This window comes from Dermacentor albipictus, chromosome 1, assembly GCF_038994185.2.
Source record: "Dermacentor albipictus isolate Rhodes 1998 colony chromosome 1, USDA_Dalb.pri_finalv2, whole genome shotgun sequence".
Classification (NCBI taxonomy): Eukaryota; Metazoa; Arthropoda; class Arachnida; order Ixodida; family Ixodidae; genus Dermacentor; species Dermacentor albipictus.
In genome coordinates, this window is record NC_091821.1 from 63828581 (window position 1) to 63845626 (window position 17046).

The 17046-nt window shown below is 48.1% G+C and overlaps 1 protein-coding gene across 3 annotated transcripts in view; it reads right to left on the reverse strand.

Moving 5' to 3' along the window:
- Positions 1 to 17046, reverse strand: part of LOC135912490 (protein qui-1-like) — a 725699-nt gene that overhangs the window by 636577 nt on the left and 72076 nt on the right. The window contains exon 1 of one of the 3 annotated variants that reach the window (XM_070521612.1): positions 3272 to 3434. The exons of the other annotated variants lie outside the window; for them this stretch is intronic. The gene's annotated coding sequence lies outside the window, so the exon portion shown is untranslated. Of the gene's footprint in view, positions 1 to 3271; positions 3435 to 17046 lie in introns of those variants that run through there. 3 annotated transcript variants of the gene reach the window in all.

Genomic DNA, 17046 nt, shown 5'->3' on the forward strand with positions numbered 1-17046 from the left:
ACCTCACATAGTCACGCCGCACAACGTTTATAAATATATAACCTCTGATGCCGTATGCTTGGGCCATGCGGTAGAGAGAACAATGATATCTACAATCCAGCGCCTACCACTGCTGAGGACGCTCGCGCAGTTCGTAAACGGTCGCTTAAGGTATGCTGCTATTACTAGTCAAAACTATTTTATTCATGAGTAGAAACTTCATCCATCGAACCTAGTAGTCACGCAATGTTACCTGCAGCGAACAGTTTGAACGCTTGTCAAAGTATAACAGCACAGCTCCTATCGTAGCAGAACGCTACCAACGCTGTTGCGGTTGTCGTGTATGTTTCATCGCTCCTAAATCGCAGATTGGAACTAGGGGATAATACTGCAATAAGGTCACATTAATGATTGGAACATTCAGAAATACAAAACTGATCTCCGAGGCCGATTGAAAGCTCAAATATGCGCGCACACATCGCGCTGCGTGTTCCGTCCACTTCAACGCCAGCAGAAAATCCGGCCATGACGCCTTAAAACACTTCAGCACGTCTCACAGAACCGTTTACCACGTAGAAGACGCACGTCATACTAAACAGACCGCACGACCGCGAAAACAAACGCCAGAACCTGCCGCTGAGCGTATACCTGCCATGCAAAAGACCGCTTTCACCCAAGCCAGTATGGCGCTGTTCATAGGCGGCGCCACTGCGTTCACAATATGGCGGCGCCTACGAAAAAACGGTCTATAGAACCACTGTCATTGTGATGCAAGTCTTCACAGCCTTTGGCGAACTCACAACAGCACCACATCACACTTCTTAAAGCGAGACACCTTTTCCCATACGCGGGCTGCATTTAACTGTGGATTTCAATGAGAGTTCGTCCCTTAATGCTCCATAGAAAAGGAATCTGACTTCGTTGCTCGTACGCCGTGGACGTGTGAAGCACAACCGCCATCTTCAACATCTGACAGCAGCGCCATGCCGCGGAGCTACCGGCAGATAAGGCCGGGCCGGTCCAAGTGCACCGCTGGGAATGGTTATGTTGACTTCGCATTTAAAGCCGTAACTTAGCAAAAAAAGAAAAGGGGGGGGGGCAATGACTTTCGGATTCGCCCTCTAGATACTTTCCTTAGAAAAATAAAAAAAAGACGGTTCCCACGTGCGTTGGGAAACGGTTAAGGCGAAACTTTCAGTGGTATTTCCCCTCGGAACGCAGTGGTTGTTTAGCGACCACCCAGAGGTATATGGTAAACCGCCAAGTTGGCCACATTTTCAGCAGGAACCACCTAGCTCAACATTAACTTGTGCCGCTTGATCACGTGCATCTTACGCACAAAGACGAAGGAATGACGGCGACGGAATGACGGTGATAGAACGACGACTGAATGAGGACGAGTGCATAAGAACGATGGAAGGACGACGACTGGAGTCACTGCGACAAAATGAAGAACGACCACGACGGCATGACGAGGACCGCGTGACGACGACACCGGAATTAACACACCACGCTGACCCCAGTGAAACGATCACGACGCCACGCTAACAACGGCACGACAACGAGGGAATGACGAATAGTGGATGAGGACGGCGGCAGGATAACGACGGGTAGCAACGAAGATGCAGTGATAACGATGACATGACGACCACGGCGTCACGACGATGGTATGACGACGGTGCAATGACGCTATATCACTTACCTGCTTGTTCTCTGCTATCTCGCACAAGGGTAGATGTGAACGTCCATTTCCACCACCTTCCCTACCCCTTCGCTCCCGACGCTCTAATTCGCCACTATAGGACTCACGCGCTGGAGTTTTCTAAAAAGCGCGGCGCCACCTGCTGGCGCGTGAGGCGCGAAATCAAGTAGTACGGAGTCCGACTCCCTGCGTCAGCTGGCTGCGTATCTATCGAATGCGAAGAAGGTGTTTCAGTTGTTTCTGGAAGGTATTGCGTGTTTTTGCGCCTATAGCACTTAGAAGAAAAGCTAGCAACTCGTCTTCCTTGGTCGCAGACGCTGCGTCTCTGATCAACTCATTCGCCTCGTTCGCCAGGCGTACGCGGAAAGCGGAACCGAGCACTGTAGCTGCCACGCGGCGCCCTCGGACGCAACGTCGTCACTGACGCTACTGCTCCGTCCTGAATTGTCATAAACAAGAAGGACTGCATCGAAAGGTTCAGTTTTACCAATTTCCAGGTTTTTATCCCGTTTGTACGAAGCAGAGAAGCGAGAACGCAGGATGCAGGCCGTTCAGCACACGGCGAATGCGAAACGTGCACCCCGCGACAGCCGCTCGCCACGAAAAAATCTGCGGCCACAATTTCATTTGCAACAGCGAAAAAAAAAGAAAGGTCCGTGGCGAGCCATTCTCCGTATGGGTCGACCACCTTTCCACCCGTGTTAATTTTGATCGTGATGGAAATCGAAATCGCACTCGCAGGAAGCCTGCGGCGTCCGCGGTCAATAAGTTGGCCGCACGCCGCACCGACCGCATTGATCGGCGCGATTTTCCGGTGCCAATACACCCACACAAGACGGGGAGAGAGAGAGAGAGAGAAGAAAGAAGAAATATCAGTCGAAACTGCAGTGAGAGCTATTTCGCGGGTTTGTTCTAAAGGGACTCGTGTCGCCAACTCTCATCAGCGTCATGTATGACGCTGAATCTAGGATCATTCATTTGTTGCCGCGTACAAATGTGTTTCGCAAAACTTTCGAACCTATAAATTACCGATGAGTGCATGCCCCGTACCGCGCCGACCACGGGCGCGCATCCGTCTTGTTGTTAACCAAAAGAACATAAAATAGTTACGATGCACCATCGTACATCCACACTTTAGGAGTTTAGCATGCAAGTTTTAACCTCGCAACTACCAACAAGTGCGCCATACAAATCATTCATAAAATATTGTGTATAACTTGCTGCCTGTTTCTCGCCGGCGGTGGCTGTATATATATATAGACCGACCATTACCAGCTGCACCGGCGCGCTCATGGGTATGAAAGTCGGCATGCAATCACCCCTGTGCCACACCCCCTCTTTAGCGTTTAACCATAAACGGAAGACAGCCGTATACCAAAGGCTCGAACATGTGCCGCTAAGACGGTTAAAAGCCAAAAGAAGCGAGCGCTGAGCGAGAATAACTAGAGGCGAAGGGCGCCCGGGGCCTTTTGCTCCCAACGAAGTGGACTTTTTATGATTTGATCGAACATGCGCTTCATCGATACAACTTTATGCAGACACAAATTGAACACAGAAGAATTAGGCGCGATAGATAGTCGCAGCGCTTACCTTGAGCTCGATGTCGCGCCATGCTCGCTGTACTTGCGAGTTGCAGCGCGCCGAAGCACCCGAAAAGTCTGGGCCTGCATACAGCGCGCCTCACGAAGTTTCCTCGCTTAAGTTGTGCAGTGCGGAAGGGCGGAAGAAGCTTCCGCTGCTTAAGTTGCTTAAGTTCCGCCCTTCCGCACAACTTCCGCTGCTTAAGTTGTGCAGTGCGGAAGGGCGGAAGAAGCTTCGCAGGCTTTTTAATATCCTGAAAACCATGGTGCGACACAACCGAAAGGGGAGGGCCCATACCGAACCTTTTATCTAACGGACAGCTGCCATTATACGGCCCAATGTTGCGATGTCACTTTTAGTAGTCGCGTTTTTCGCAGCGGTGCCTGGGCAGCGCAGCAGGCTATAGTGACATAACTTTCGTGAACGTGCGTACAAGCTTGTCCACCCTGTAAAAGCTCCGCGCTTGGCTACTAGAAGCTGCAACCAGAGGAGCGATAGAAACAGTGGCAGTGCAACCGACCGACAGTTCCAGGAGAACAAACCCCTGTCCCGAAACCACCACCGTTGCAAGAATTCGCTGCTGCAGCTCGTTCGGAAGCCTTGCCATGAACACGACGGGAGTCAGCGCGGCGAAAATCAATGCATCAGATCAGAAAGCGAGACTTGAGCAACATTGCGGGGTAATGACCGATCAATATACCTCAGGAACCGATAATTTTATTGTTTTTCCGTCTCTCCCCTTATTCTCTGCCGCTTTCAGCTACCCTCTCCTTTTTCTCTTTCCTTTTTTTTCTCTCGCTTCCAGCGTGCAATTAGAACAAGACGAGTTGCGGTAATCGATATCTTCGCAATTCTCCTCAGGTGCAAATCGATGCACACGCACGACACGTGACAGAACGAGAAAGGAGGCGCACCTTGCGTTGGGCGATGAGAAGACTGGTTGAGGGAGAAGAGAAAGGGCGGCGGGGGGGGGGGGAAGCGAGTACGCGCAGTTGGCATTACGACGGGAAGAAGTTAGCCGCGCTGTCTCAAGACAGGAAAGTTGGTCGCGGGGAGGACTGGTCTGCAGCCGGGTTCCGCACCTAAAGCTTTGTCCAAGTTGCCAAGACTCATTAGTCGCACTCCAGGCACCCAGTAATTTGAATAGACACATCTGGATCTCCCGAAAGCGCGCAGGAGTGGTGGGGGCGGGGAGGGGGGAGGGAGGAGGGGCGACCTACACAGGCTGAGTGCAGAATGAGTAAGGAAAAAACAAACATCAGCAGGAGCAAACGAAAAAGTAAAAAGCGCATTTCTAAAGTTCACTACTTTATTTGCGCGGAGAATGGGGAGTAAGATACACAAGCATCCACGACGAAAATTTAATCTATAATACACATGCATCGATGCTTAAAATCTAATTACAAACATGCGCTTACTAAAGGGCAGCCACGAGGTGGTTTCCATTCCCAACGAAAGCAAAGGGAAAGGGGACAGCGCTGACATGTAAAAGCTAAGACGTCTGCATATTTTCTCGTGCATTATTAAATGAGGCGAGACACTGTAAAATACAAGAGCGAAAAGAAGGAGGATGAAAGAAGCGGCAATAAGAAAATGAGCAATAAAAATAAATACCTCCCCCACTTTCTTTTTTCGTTTTCTTCTTCATCTCTTCTTTTTTTTTGTTTTGTTTTTCTTTACAAGGGAAGCGCCGAGAACTCAAGTGGTCATGTGGTGTTATGCTGAAGGTGAAGAACTAACGCAGGTAACTCAAGATCTCCAAAGGTTCGCAATTTGTCAGTCGTTCTAATTTGATTTAATTGTAGTAGGAGGACAGCATTTGAAGTGCGCGGGCGTCGGAACCGGTGCTTGTGTCGGCGTGCGGGGCCGAAAAGCGCGCGTGTGCGCGTGATTGCTGCGCGCGTCCCGCGAGATCGGCTCGAGCCACGGGGCCGACAAGCTAAGCCGAGCGTGACAGCAAGAGAAGCTCTCGCCGGGCAATGCGGATCGAGCGGCGGGCCATGTCACGACATTCCCGGTCCTGCCCCTGCTCAGCCGGGCTTCGTCCCGCGGCTTACAGCGCTGTCCTCGGAGGCTACCGGCGGATCCTGCCGGAGCCGGGCTTTCGGCCCGGCTCCTGACGCTTCCGAGACAGGCTGTGCTGCCGCGTTCATCGCTGTGCTGCCCTGTCGAGGCTGAGCTGCACCCTGGCTCCTGTGTTGCCGCGATGGGCCGCCCTATAGTTCATCGCCGTTCCTCACCCGCCGAGGCCAGGCTGCGCCCCGGCTCCCGTCAGTGTCATAGCGACTTGCGGGTGAGCTGCGCCCCAGCCAACGCTATACCCCACCGCTGCGGCTTGACTCTACTACCATTGGAACAGCGAGTAGTGCAGAATGTGAACTGAGTTTAGCGACTAGAGCGGCAAACCTCTTAAATGTGCTATCTGTACTTATCCTTGTGTGTCTGTGTCTAGTCTCATGTCCGCGAATAAATTCGTTCCTCTCTGTCTTGGGTGGTTCCTTGGAATGTCTGGCTGACCTGCGCCCACACATTTGCCCACAGGCATTCTACAGACATAGTTAGGGCAATTCAAAACGTTATTTTAATTACTTATCGGTGAACTTGAGAATCCGTCGACCTCCTGCGAAGGAGTTGCCCGGTTGTATGCAAACACATGCATAGAGTCAAACCCAAGCTCGCAAGAACGATTTTCCTTCTCGCAAGCTCGCAAAGCCCGCGAATACATGCAAAATTGCCGCGCTACTGGCCGCACGAGGCACTTTGCGTGTATTCGCGGCATCTTTCACGCTCGTCAAAACACTTTTATGTAGCACGTATTGAGCAACAAAAATTTGCATCGGGAGTTTTTCATGTTGCTCTGCGATTTCTTCACTGACACTTTTCATCTAATTATATTTGAGAAGATGAATAATTGATTAAGACTAATTATGCAATTAGTCAGAATGCAAAAAAAAATCTTAATATCTCCAAGCGACGGTAAACAACATTACCTTTGTTCTGTCCCACTACGCTTGCATATCTTTAAGTCTTGGTGCATGATAGTTTGGACACCCCGTATACACGGACGTAAAGGAGGTTTGCTGGTTGCCCCGTGAGTGCCCCATTCCCTTAGCGACTATACGGTAGCTTCAAAGTATGACAATATACCTTTTAATTGTGCTGAAGTTTCACCGAGATACAGTGCCCACGCTACACATGTTTGCGATAGTATAACTATCAGTAAAAGGGGACTATCTTGTATGGAGGGAGGCAGTATCAAAGCTTAATTTCTATATTCTAGTAGAATGAGTTTGCGACTGTGAACTTGGCGCTTTGGTGGCAAAAACACGGTTCACATCACGAGGGCAGACACTTGACACTTGGGTTTGCTGCTTCAGCATTTTAATTATTTGTACAATACCGGCAGACATTAAGGCGAGTATTGCGGCGACTCAGTGATGTCACGTACGAGGTCGTTCCCCATAGTCCCAATTGTAGGCGGCGCCGCCCATACTGTCCTGAACTTGTGCACGTTGTCTGCATGAAGCCATATGTGAGCGAATAACTATGCCAGAGACCCTGACTTCCGCGAGTGACATTTCTGGTTTACATTCGGGGCGATGCTCTTTTTGGAAGGGACAAATGACGCGTGTATTCTATGCACAAGACAACGACGATGGGGGCAATAACGGACTCCGTCTAGTGGGAGGCTGAGATTGGGCGAGGACGAAGAAGACGTGCCTGTGTTCTGTTTGTTTTTGAACAGGTTGTCCTGTTGTTCTTGAAGAACGTCTCCCTGTCTTATGTTCGCGTTGTACCGCGACAATATAGACAAACAGATACGACACACAGTGCTGTATGTGCTTCGAGTATTACTAATTCTGCCTACACACACTAGATCTAAAGGTCGCTCCCGCACCCACTTCTTCTACGGACCACTGAAAAGAAGGCATCGAAATGCTCACGAACAATCGTCGCGAATGTGTGTAGCTATAGCCATGGCGTTCAGTTTCGTAGCGCTAATTTGCTCCCGCTGGGCGACGGACAAGTCGCCGCGGCAGAAGCCATGCGGCGCCGGTCTCTCGCCCGACATGCGGATGGTTTAATCCGAGGCGTTGAGTGCGCTGTCAGCCGCCGGCCTCGGCCCGACGTTCGGGAAGATCGAGCGCGCTGATCGCACAAGGCGCCGGGCGACCAAGATTTGGCTGCGTGCTCCGTAATGGTCTGCCACTCCCCTCTTGACGCGAGACACGTCGCCGCCTTCGCGCCGTCTCCTCGGCCGAAGGCAGAACGGGCAGAAGTGAATACGCGACAGTGGGCAGGCAGCTCACCTCCGCGAACAGCGCAAAAAATAACGGCACGTCGCATGGAAGCGCATCACACGCACCACGACGCCTAGGAATATGGCCCGGGACAGCGGCGGCTGGCCGGCTGCAGGGATTCGATTAGGGAGAAGCAAACGCTTCATCGAGCCCACCGAGCATACAAATGGCTCGCTTGGCTGCCGTTCGCCGCAGAGCCGCTCTCCTTGTGCGCGCGCTGCGACCGCAGGGCAACCCACAGCATCCGCCTTTTGCGCGCTTCTTGTTTACTTCACACGCAAAGCGGCCGCCGCACCCTTTACGCCGAGGCGGACGGGCACAAAATACCGGCGCAGGCCGGTGCAAGTTGGACAGAAAATGCACTCGGCCACCACTGTTCCGCCGAGCCGATGAGGAGGCGCACGGCCCCTCGCCTCCATCCTCCTTCCGACCCTTTTCCAGCCGGCGAGTACGCGGTTTCCGCTCGGAGGAGTCCTGGACTCCGGATGCGCCTTGCATCGCTGCGCTACATAATATGGGTTCCCGCTGTTGCTTCTCCTCTCTGCTGCTTCCGCGGTTGCTGCAGCGCGGACGTGCTTCAGAAACCCGCGCTCCACATTTCGGCCTCGCAACTGGCGGCCACTTTCTGTTTGAGAATTCTGCCGCGGCCCTCGCTGGGGCCTTGGGCACCGGTGCTGCGGGCGCCTCCTATAGGGAGTGCTGCTGACATTTGCTCCATCATTCTTTGGGCGCTGTGAGCGCGCCGCCGAGCAATGGCGCATAGTGGGTGCAGGGCGCTATTTTCAGCTCTGCGGGATGATCTAGGCCTCGCGTACACCGTAGCCATAGTATCGACTGGTGGAGCACGCTGTTTCTTCGGCGGTTCAATTTACGCGCGCACTATGCAGGTCATACGTTCCGCCGCTGTGCGGGCGCTGGATCATTATGCAAGACTAAATACGGTATGTCAGCTGCAAGCTGTGCCTTAGAACACATGGAAGGTGCTTCTTTACCGCTCCTGGCGTTTCTCGGGATCCTGTAGTTTCGCCAGTATTTTTGACCGCTACATTGCAGTCGCACATTCTTTTTCCTTCTCGTTCCACGCATTACAATACCTAACGATGTGGGACAGATAGCGCACGTGATAAATATATAGGCAAGAAGACTGAACTGAAATTATATATTTATACATCGCATCATCAGAATAGCGATCAATGACTCGTAATCTCGACATACACACAGTGAATTCGCTCCGACAGATGTAATTTGTAGCAAGCCCATTGTAGAATTGCATACCGCTACAGCTAGAAAATTGTATCTACAAGCATGAAACACGGCTGACCCCAGACGTGTCTGTTCACCACTTACGAGATTGATAGGCCTAACGCACGTATACATCCCATGCAGTATTCAAACAAGCAGCGAGGCATTCCTGATTGTCTTCTGAAACATACCGGGAAAACGTGCACGCTCCTTCACAAAAACGACATACCTTGAAGAACAAAACACCGCACTGAGCGCTCCAGTTGCTAAAAAAAATCGTTAAGATTGTACGCACTGTCGGAATCAAAGGCGAAGCATTTTGCAGGCAGCTGGCTGTGCAGCCCTGTGTGGGGCTCCGCAACGTGTTACCAGGTTGGCCATTGTATTTATGTAAATCCAGCATTTGTGCGTATGACGCGAGTACGGTGAACTAGAATTAACGCGAGTGCGTGTGCGTGACGACAGCAGAAAGACGACGACCACAGTAACGAAGATTGCGTAATTTCTTCGAACGATCGGATTGATGTGAACTAGAGGCACTGGGGGTGCAAGATGAGTAAGAAACACAGAAACTCAATGCTCACTGATGGCAGCACGTGGTTTCACTTAGAGGACACAAAAAATGTGACTTGTCGGCGTTACTGTAGCACAACCTATAAAGCCCGTGTGCTTTAATAGCCACTCGAACAAGGGGCGTGCTCTCCTTGGTCGAGCCCTCACGACGCTGCCATAGCGGAGCTCGATGCAGCGTTGTACGCGGACACTATGTGTGCACCAGGAAAGAGCACAACTCGAAGTCTGACTGAGAAGCCCTGTAACGACGAGACGGGCCACGAAATTCCGGTGCGAGCTTTGGTTGGAACGAGGAGGCGGCGCGTTGCTGTCCGGCGCTCGGAAATTAACGCCCGTGGGAAACTTGCTTTCCGATCGCTGTTCGAGCGGATGCAGCGACCACCCCGTGTTCTGCTGTCGGGATGTTACGCGCGGCGCCTGACTCGAGCGCAGATGGCACGCGTGAATCGGAGGCGAAAGTCGGATTACGAAGCTGGAATGACGATGCAATGACCATCACGGCTTCACGAACGCGAGCATATTGTCACGTTTAGTGGCTGTCAGAAATTATTATTATTATTATTATTTGTTTTGCACACATATACACATATACACAGGTAACAGGAAAGGGAAAGCGAGGAGCAGGCTGGCAACTGCCACCGGAAGGGGCACAACGCCTGCCTACTCTTCTGAAGGGAGGCGACAGCAACACAGAAATGGAAGATAGGAAGGAGGGGAGGAAAAAGGAAAAAGGAAAGGAGAGCAACAGGACAAATCTAAAGACCAAAGTAGAACACTGCAACAGGACTAATCTAAAGACTAAAGTAGAACGCTGCAGCCGGAATTAAAGTAACGCCGCGTCGAACAGCCACCACAATTATCAACCACGTCCATGGCTAGTTCGCTATGCGGCTGATTGTGTTCTCCACGATGAGACGCCAAGTGAAGCTGCACGTAATCACCGTTTCACGTAATCAACTGCACGTAATCACCGTTTCACGTAATCACCTGCACGTAATCACCGGTTCACAATATACACTACAAGGTGTTTGAACCCGCCACCTCCCATCTTCGATGGAAGAAGCGTTAGGGTATAGTACTGATCACACACAGTAGGGCCGGTCACTAAAGGTCACGCTACAACTGAATGTCGAATGTTCATGCTACAAACGTGAACCTAAGTTAGTTAGGTCTATAAAGGTTAGTAGGGCGCGATGGGCCTGATCACGTTTAGATGCACAGCCACTGGGGTATAAACATTCCTCGAGTGTCGCACACCGCAGGCCAAGGAGATGATAGTTTCTCACTAGTGACATGCGCTGCGCACTGAAAGAGGGACACTCAAGTATAAGGTGCTGAAGTGTCTCGTAACAGCCACAAGACGTACACAATGGACTTTCCGCACGCCCTTGTCTGTATAAACGTTCGTGCACGTTCACGCAACCAACCCTCAGCTTGAGCACTTGTGCTCTAGCGCGACGAGGCAAGCCTCGACCACGAACACGGGGCGGGAACGTTCCATTTGCGACGCGCTGATCTGGATGCTGCTTGAGTAGGTGGCGACGAATCAGCAGACGAGCGTCATCAAGCTTGCACGTAATTTCTGGGCAGTCACAGTTGTTATGAACACAACTTGAAGCGAGCCGATCAGCCTCTTCATTTCCGGCGATTCCTACGTGTGAAGGTATCCATTGAGCTCCACGTGATGTAATTTCCATTTCCGTGGATAATTTCCGTGGATGTAATCCATCCACGTGATGTAATTTTTCTCGCAGAGTCATTAATGCTGCGCACAAGTGGAAAATCAAGCTCACTGCGTTGTAACCTGCTAAGGGCAGCGCGGGAGTCCGTAAAGATGACAACCTTCGATGTAATTAACTCCTCTTGCACGTATTTCAGTGCAACATTAATCGCTGCTAGTTCCGCAGTTGTTGACGAAGTTGGATGAGGTATTTGAAAGATACGTCGTACTTCTGTTGAAGGGCAGTAAAAGGCTGCAGAGGCGCCTTGACCGTCGTTGTGTACAGATGCATCCGTGAAAACTTGAATATAATCTGGAAACTTTTCGAACAAGTGAGATTGAGCCAATTGAAATATTGCCGAAACAGCCATATCAGACTTTTTGTGCATGTCAGGGATTGTGAGGAAAATGGGGAATACGTGTTTCGTGATGCCTTTTGGAGGCGGAGACGTATCTGAAGCAGCATGTTCAGAAATGGTAGTGATATCCATAAATAATGCCGCCATTTTTCCCATGCGAGATAATGGGCGGTGAATCAGACGATCAAGGAGCGATTGACCATTCGATGCGCGGTGCAGACGCTCAATGTGATACAGAGCTCTCTGATCTGCTTGCAGCCTCAGGGGTAACTGATGCGCTTCAGTAAGTAATGCAATAGATTGCGCCTCACGAGGTAATCCAAGCATTAGTCGAAGGGCAACGCGATGGTCTCGCTCCAGTTGGGCCATCAAACTAGGTGGTATGTTCAAAATTGGTAATGCGTACAGCATGCCTGAGAGTACAGATGACTGGTACACCTGAAGAGCCGTTGTTTGGTCGCAACCAGCACCTCGAGCAGTTAAGGCGGCCACATACTTAAGAAGGGAGTGCGATTTGCGTCGTACAGATTTAACGGCAGGACGCCAAGAGATGCGATCATCCACAATTAAGCCCAAATAACGGTGTTGTCGCACCCAGTTTATAGGCGTTTCGTCAAGATACAGTCGGCTCATTGTTCGACGAGCGCGTTGTTTAGGGTGATATGTCACCCTAAACATGTCAGAAAACAGAGTAGCAAAACCATGAATGACGAAACTAACATTTGTTGGGCGAACCTGCACCCACAAAAGCAAGGGACACTCGAAGCACAATGATTGCTGCGAACGCAGTCGGTCGAAATCTGATCAGCGGGTCAAGCGCGTCGGCTTCTATAAATGGCTTGTCGAAGGTTGCAGCGTAATCGCTGGTGCCCACGTGGCTTCTAAAGAATACAATTCGCGTCGCGCACACAGTCATACAACGGATAAAATCATCGATAAAATTTGAGAAACTTCTGATAAATGTTGTCGTGTTCTGCACTGAGCGATAACGTTTAACATATGTAAGCCGGGAAAAGAGGTCACCCGAGAAAGATAAACAAGTACACGTGTTAATATAGTTATCGATCCAAGTTAGTAGTAAACTTGGTCTACCGGGTCGGCGTAAATTCTTTTCATGGTAAGTTCACGCCGTGCATGCATGCACGCATGTCAAGAATTCATATCATTCTTGTCTTGCATGTTATGACATTCATGGGAATCATGTCATGGCTTGACATACAGACCATGGCGTTTCTTCCAATCATATTATTCCACATATGGAACGACATGTGATTAATGTCACACATGCATGTAATGACGATCATGTCCAGAATGTATCCAGTTAAAGAAATAGATGTCATTCAATCCGTTATAGTCATCTCATTTATGATATTCATGGTATAGCATGATTTTCAATCATGTCAGCTCTGTTTTCTAACAAGCTATACATCAGTATACCCATGACATCAATATTATATGACACGTCATTCAAAATATGAATGACATGACATGACATAATTGTCGTACATGATAAAACGATATGAGGTGATAGCGGCGTAGTGATTTCTTTAACTGGATATGTATCAGGATATCTGTGGTGAGACATGCGTGCATGACAGGACAATAGTGACATGTTCATGCGTGTCTTGTCATTAATGTCATGTCATGCAATTCATGGCATTGATGTCATGACATGCATGTTTTCATGCGATGATATTTATGTCATGTCATTCGGGTCAGGTCATGCATGCATGTGATTCCTCTTCAGATATATATCGAATTAAAGAAACGACCACGACAGTATCATGTCATTCATGCCATTCATGGCATGACATACATACCATAACCCCCCCTCCCCCCCTCATTTTCACAGAAAAGTTATCTTGGGTAATGACATCACATGCTTTGTAAGTCTTGCCAACCATGTGGTGACGCACATGACATTCATGAAATCTATGTCATTCAGGCACGTACCCAGGATATTTTTCGGGGGGTACCCTACCCAAGATAACTTTTCTGTGCAAATGAGGGGGGGAGGGGGGGAGGGGGGGTTACCTTTACTAGTGTAAATGTGAACAATGCCCACCGTTCGCCATAAAAACGCGCAAATCCGCAAAAGAGAAATGAAATAAGGAGTATTTCACAAGTACACGCCTGTGAGATAGACCTCTCCTTTGCTTAGCAAACCAAGAACTACGTCAAATGGACTCGCACAGAAAAGAAGCGCAGGAAGAACACTGCCAAGAAAAAGTATACAAGCGAAAGTGTAAAATAAAGATTTCTAGTAGCGTTGTTTTTAATTAGCTCTGTAGAAATGCAGATAAATGCATATTTGCGTAACAATCCCAATTCTTTTCGATCCCTAGTTTATTGCTCTGCCAAGTAAAGTGTCAAAACCAACTCGTATTGTTATTTGGGAAGTTGTGCAACGATGCGTGGCTGCCAGTCCCATATAACCGCGTAGACCGCAGGACGCTGCGGTTGTAGACGTACTGCGTCAACCGCAGGAGGTTAGAAAAACACACTCTTAAGCATAGCAGAGAAGTGGCTATGTCAGGCGGTTAACACTGATAACGGTAGAAGTGTCATTCAAAACACATGGAATCGTTCTCCACTTCTGGCGGTGTTTTCTCTACTTCATTTTTAAATAAAGATATGTTGATCCATAAATAGTTTCACAGGCAAAGGGTAAATTTGTTAATTTTCATTTTTCCTTCCTGTTTGACTGTTGCTTTGGCTCTCTCCCTTAGTAGATCGCTTAATTTCTCAACTCTTTGCGACTCTTGTTTCCAGTTGCCAACTTTGCATGAGAAGTGCAAAACCAGACGAGGCAACGGGTGACATTCACATTCCCTATGGGTTTAACGGTTACTGCAGGGTTTGATCATGGACGCTGTTTCGCGTGATGTTATTTTTCACCTTATCTACACCTTTATCACAGGTATATGGTTCCGAGGATATGCCAAAGTAGCGGCCAGCCGTCACTCGAGGAAATAATGGAGCAGAAGGAAAAGTTTATTTATTTATTTATTTATTTATTTATTTACTTGGATACCTTCACTGCCCGCGGGCATTACAGAAGGGAGTGGAATGCATCAAAAACAAATGTATTAACACAGAAATGCGGAAATACAGAAAACAATAACAGAAACAACCGTCAACTATGTTGCAGCAAAATGCAGATTATTCAAAATAAACAATAACTTCAATAGGAGATTTAAACAAATCACAGTGTCGGTAATTGCGGCAATTCTCTCGAAAGTGGAAGCTTCGCTAGACGATTCTTTGGGAAATGCCACAGCGTTATCCGAAGTAAAAAAAGGTGTCGATGACATCAAAAGCGATCTTTCATCCTTTTCTGATAGGCGGAATTCTGAACCTAACATAGTTGAAATCGTTGATGACATCAACAATCGGATGCGCAGAAAAAACTTGATATTCAAAGGCTTGCCCGAGGCAGATAAAGAAGGCTACGAGGCTTCTCAAGTTGTCATTGAAAGCTTCTGCAGAGAACACCTTGGCCTCGAGATAACGGATATTGAACGTGCACATCGCATTGGATCTCGTAGGCAAGGGCAGCACCGGTCAATAATAGTGAAGTTTCTGCACTACAAGACAAAATGCAGCATTCTGGCTAATTCGTTCAAGCTAAAAAATTTGAAATTAAACGTTTGGATCGATGAGGACTTTTCACCTCGAATACAGTTCGTGCGCAAACAGCTTCGCGACTTTGCTCGAGCGAATTGTCAACCCGATGAAAGGTTCAAACTATCTTTCGATAAGCTAAAGATAGGCAGGAGATTATATCGGTACCAGCATTCCGAGGGCAGGGTCGTGGAATGTGTCCAGCGAAATGCAAACCCATGACGCAGTCGCTACGTGCAGAAAGACAGTGGGACACCTACATTCTCTATAATTTCCGCCAACTTTCGTAGCATCCTTAACAAACAAGATCAGCTTACTTCCCTGATTCACGCTTGTAATGCAGATGTTATAATCGGAACCGAAACGTGGTTAACTCCTGAAGTTAGCAATTCTGAGTTACAAATTTCAAATTCATTCACTGTTTTTCGTAAAGACCGTGTGGATAGAAAAGGAGGCGGTGTCGTAATAGCCATCAGAAAGCATATAAAGGTAAAACACATACCTACTGACAGCATTCTTGAAACTATTTGGGTTGCATGCTATTTACCAGCTGTAACTTTGGTTATTGGAGCATGCTATAGGCCACCTGACTTTTTACAACATTTTTCTGAGGAACTGCAATCTGTATTAGGCTCCATCCAATCCGAATACAATAACTCTCCCATAATTTTGGCCGGCGATTTTAACTTTCCAAGCATAGAGTGGTCTGCTTTAAAATTCCCTAGCACGCGCCAGACACGCGATTGTGCAGATTTTGTTGACCTTTTAGAATATTTTCAGTTGTCTCAACTTGTCGAAATCCCTACGCGGAACAATGCTATTCTTGATCTGCTTCTAACAACACACCCTGAACGTGCTACCGTGGATGTACTAGAGTATATCAGTGACCATCGTGTCATACATTGTACCTTTAAAACGCAGACCGTGAAGACACCGCGACAAAAAAAGAAGATTTATGACTATTCTAAAGCAGATCCGGAAAGCTTCAACTCTGAGCTTTTTCAATTTTACCTGTCATTCATGCAAACGTATGAAAACTGTTCGCTGCAAGATAACTGGATTCGCTTTCGTGACGAGTTGTTAAGACTCCGGGAGAAATACATTCCAAAAAAATGGATCTATGAAGCAGCAGACAAGCCATGGTTTACTCGCGACATTAAGCGATATCTGAATAAAAAGAAACGTTTGTTTCGAAAGGCAAGAAGCGCAAAATCTGCTGAAGCTAGGTCAGAATATTTATCGTTTTCTAAAGAATGTGCATTCCATATTGAGGCTGCCAAATATAAGTTTTTCAACCAGGATATTTCGCAATTTCTAAAAACAGATCCCAAAAAATTTTGGAAAGTCATTTCTCCCGCACCTACAAAGGAGTTACCTGTTTTTGACACTGAGTCTGGTGCTGCGATTGATGTCATGGATGTTGCTGAACGGTTTAATTTATTCTTTTGTAGTGTATTTAGTGACGAAAAGCCCCTAGATACGTCAAGACATTTGTCTGATAGTTCTCCATTTATGGAATGTATAACTGTGACAAGTGACGGTATTGTGAAAGCTATTGAGCGTTTACCTTCGTTTTCTAGTCCAGGTCCTGATGGTATTTGTACTAAGCTACTAAAAATGACAAAACACTATTCTGCTCTAATACTTACACTATTGTTTCAACAGTCTCTCGACACCGCCGAAATTCCAGACGACTGGAAATTGGCACATGTCATACCAATATATAAAACTGGCGACAAAAACAAGCTAACAAACTATAGGCCTATATCCCTTACGTCTGTTGTATGCAAACTATTTGAACACGTATTATCTTCTCAAATCATGCAGTACATGGCTAGCAACCACATTCTTTTTGCAAACCAGCATCGTTTTCAACGAGGCCGATCATGTGAATCCCAGCTTCTTGAACTAACTACAGACATTCACCTTAACCTTCACGAACTTACACAAACTGACGCCATATTT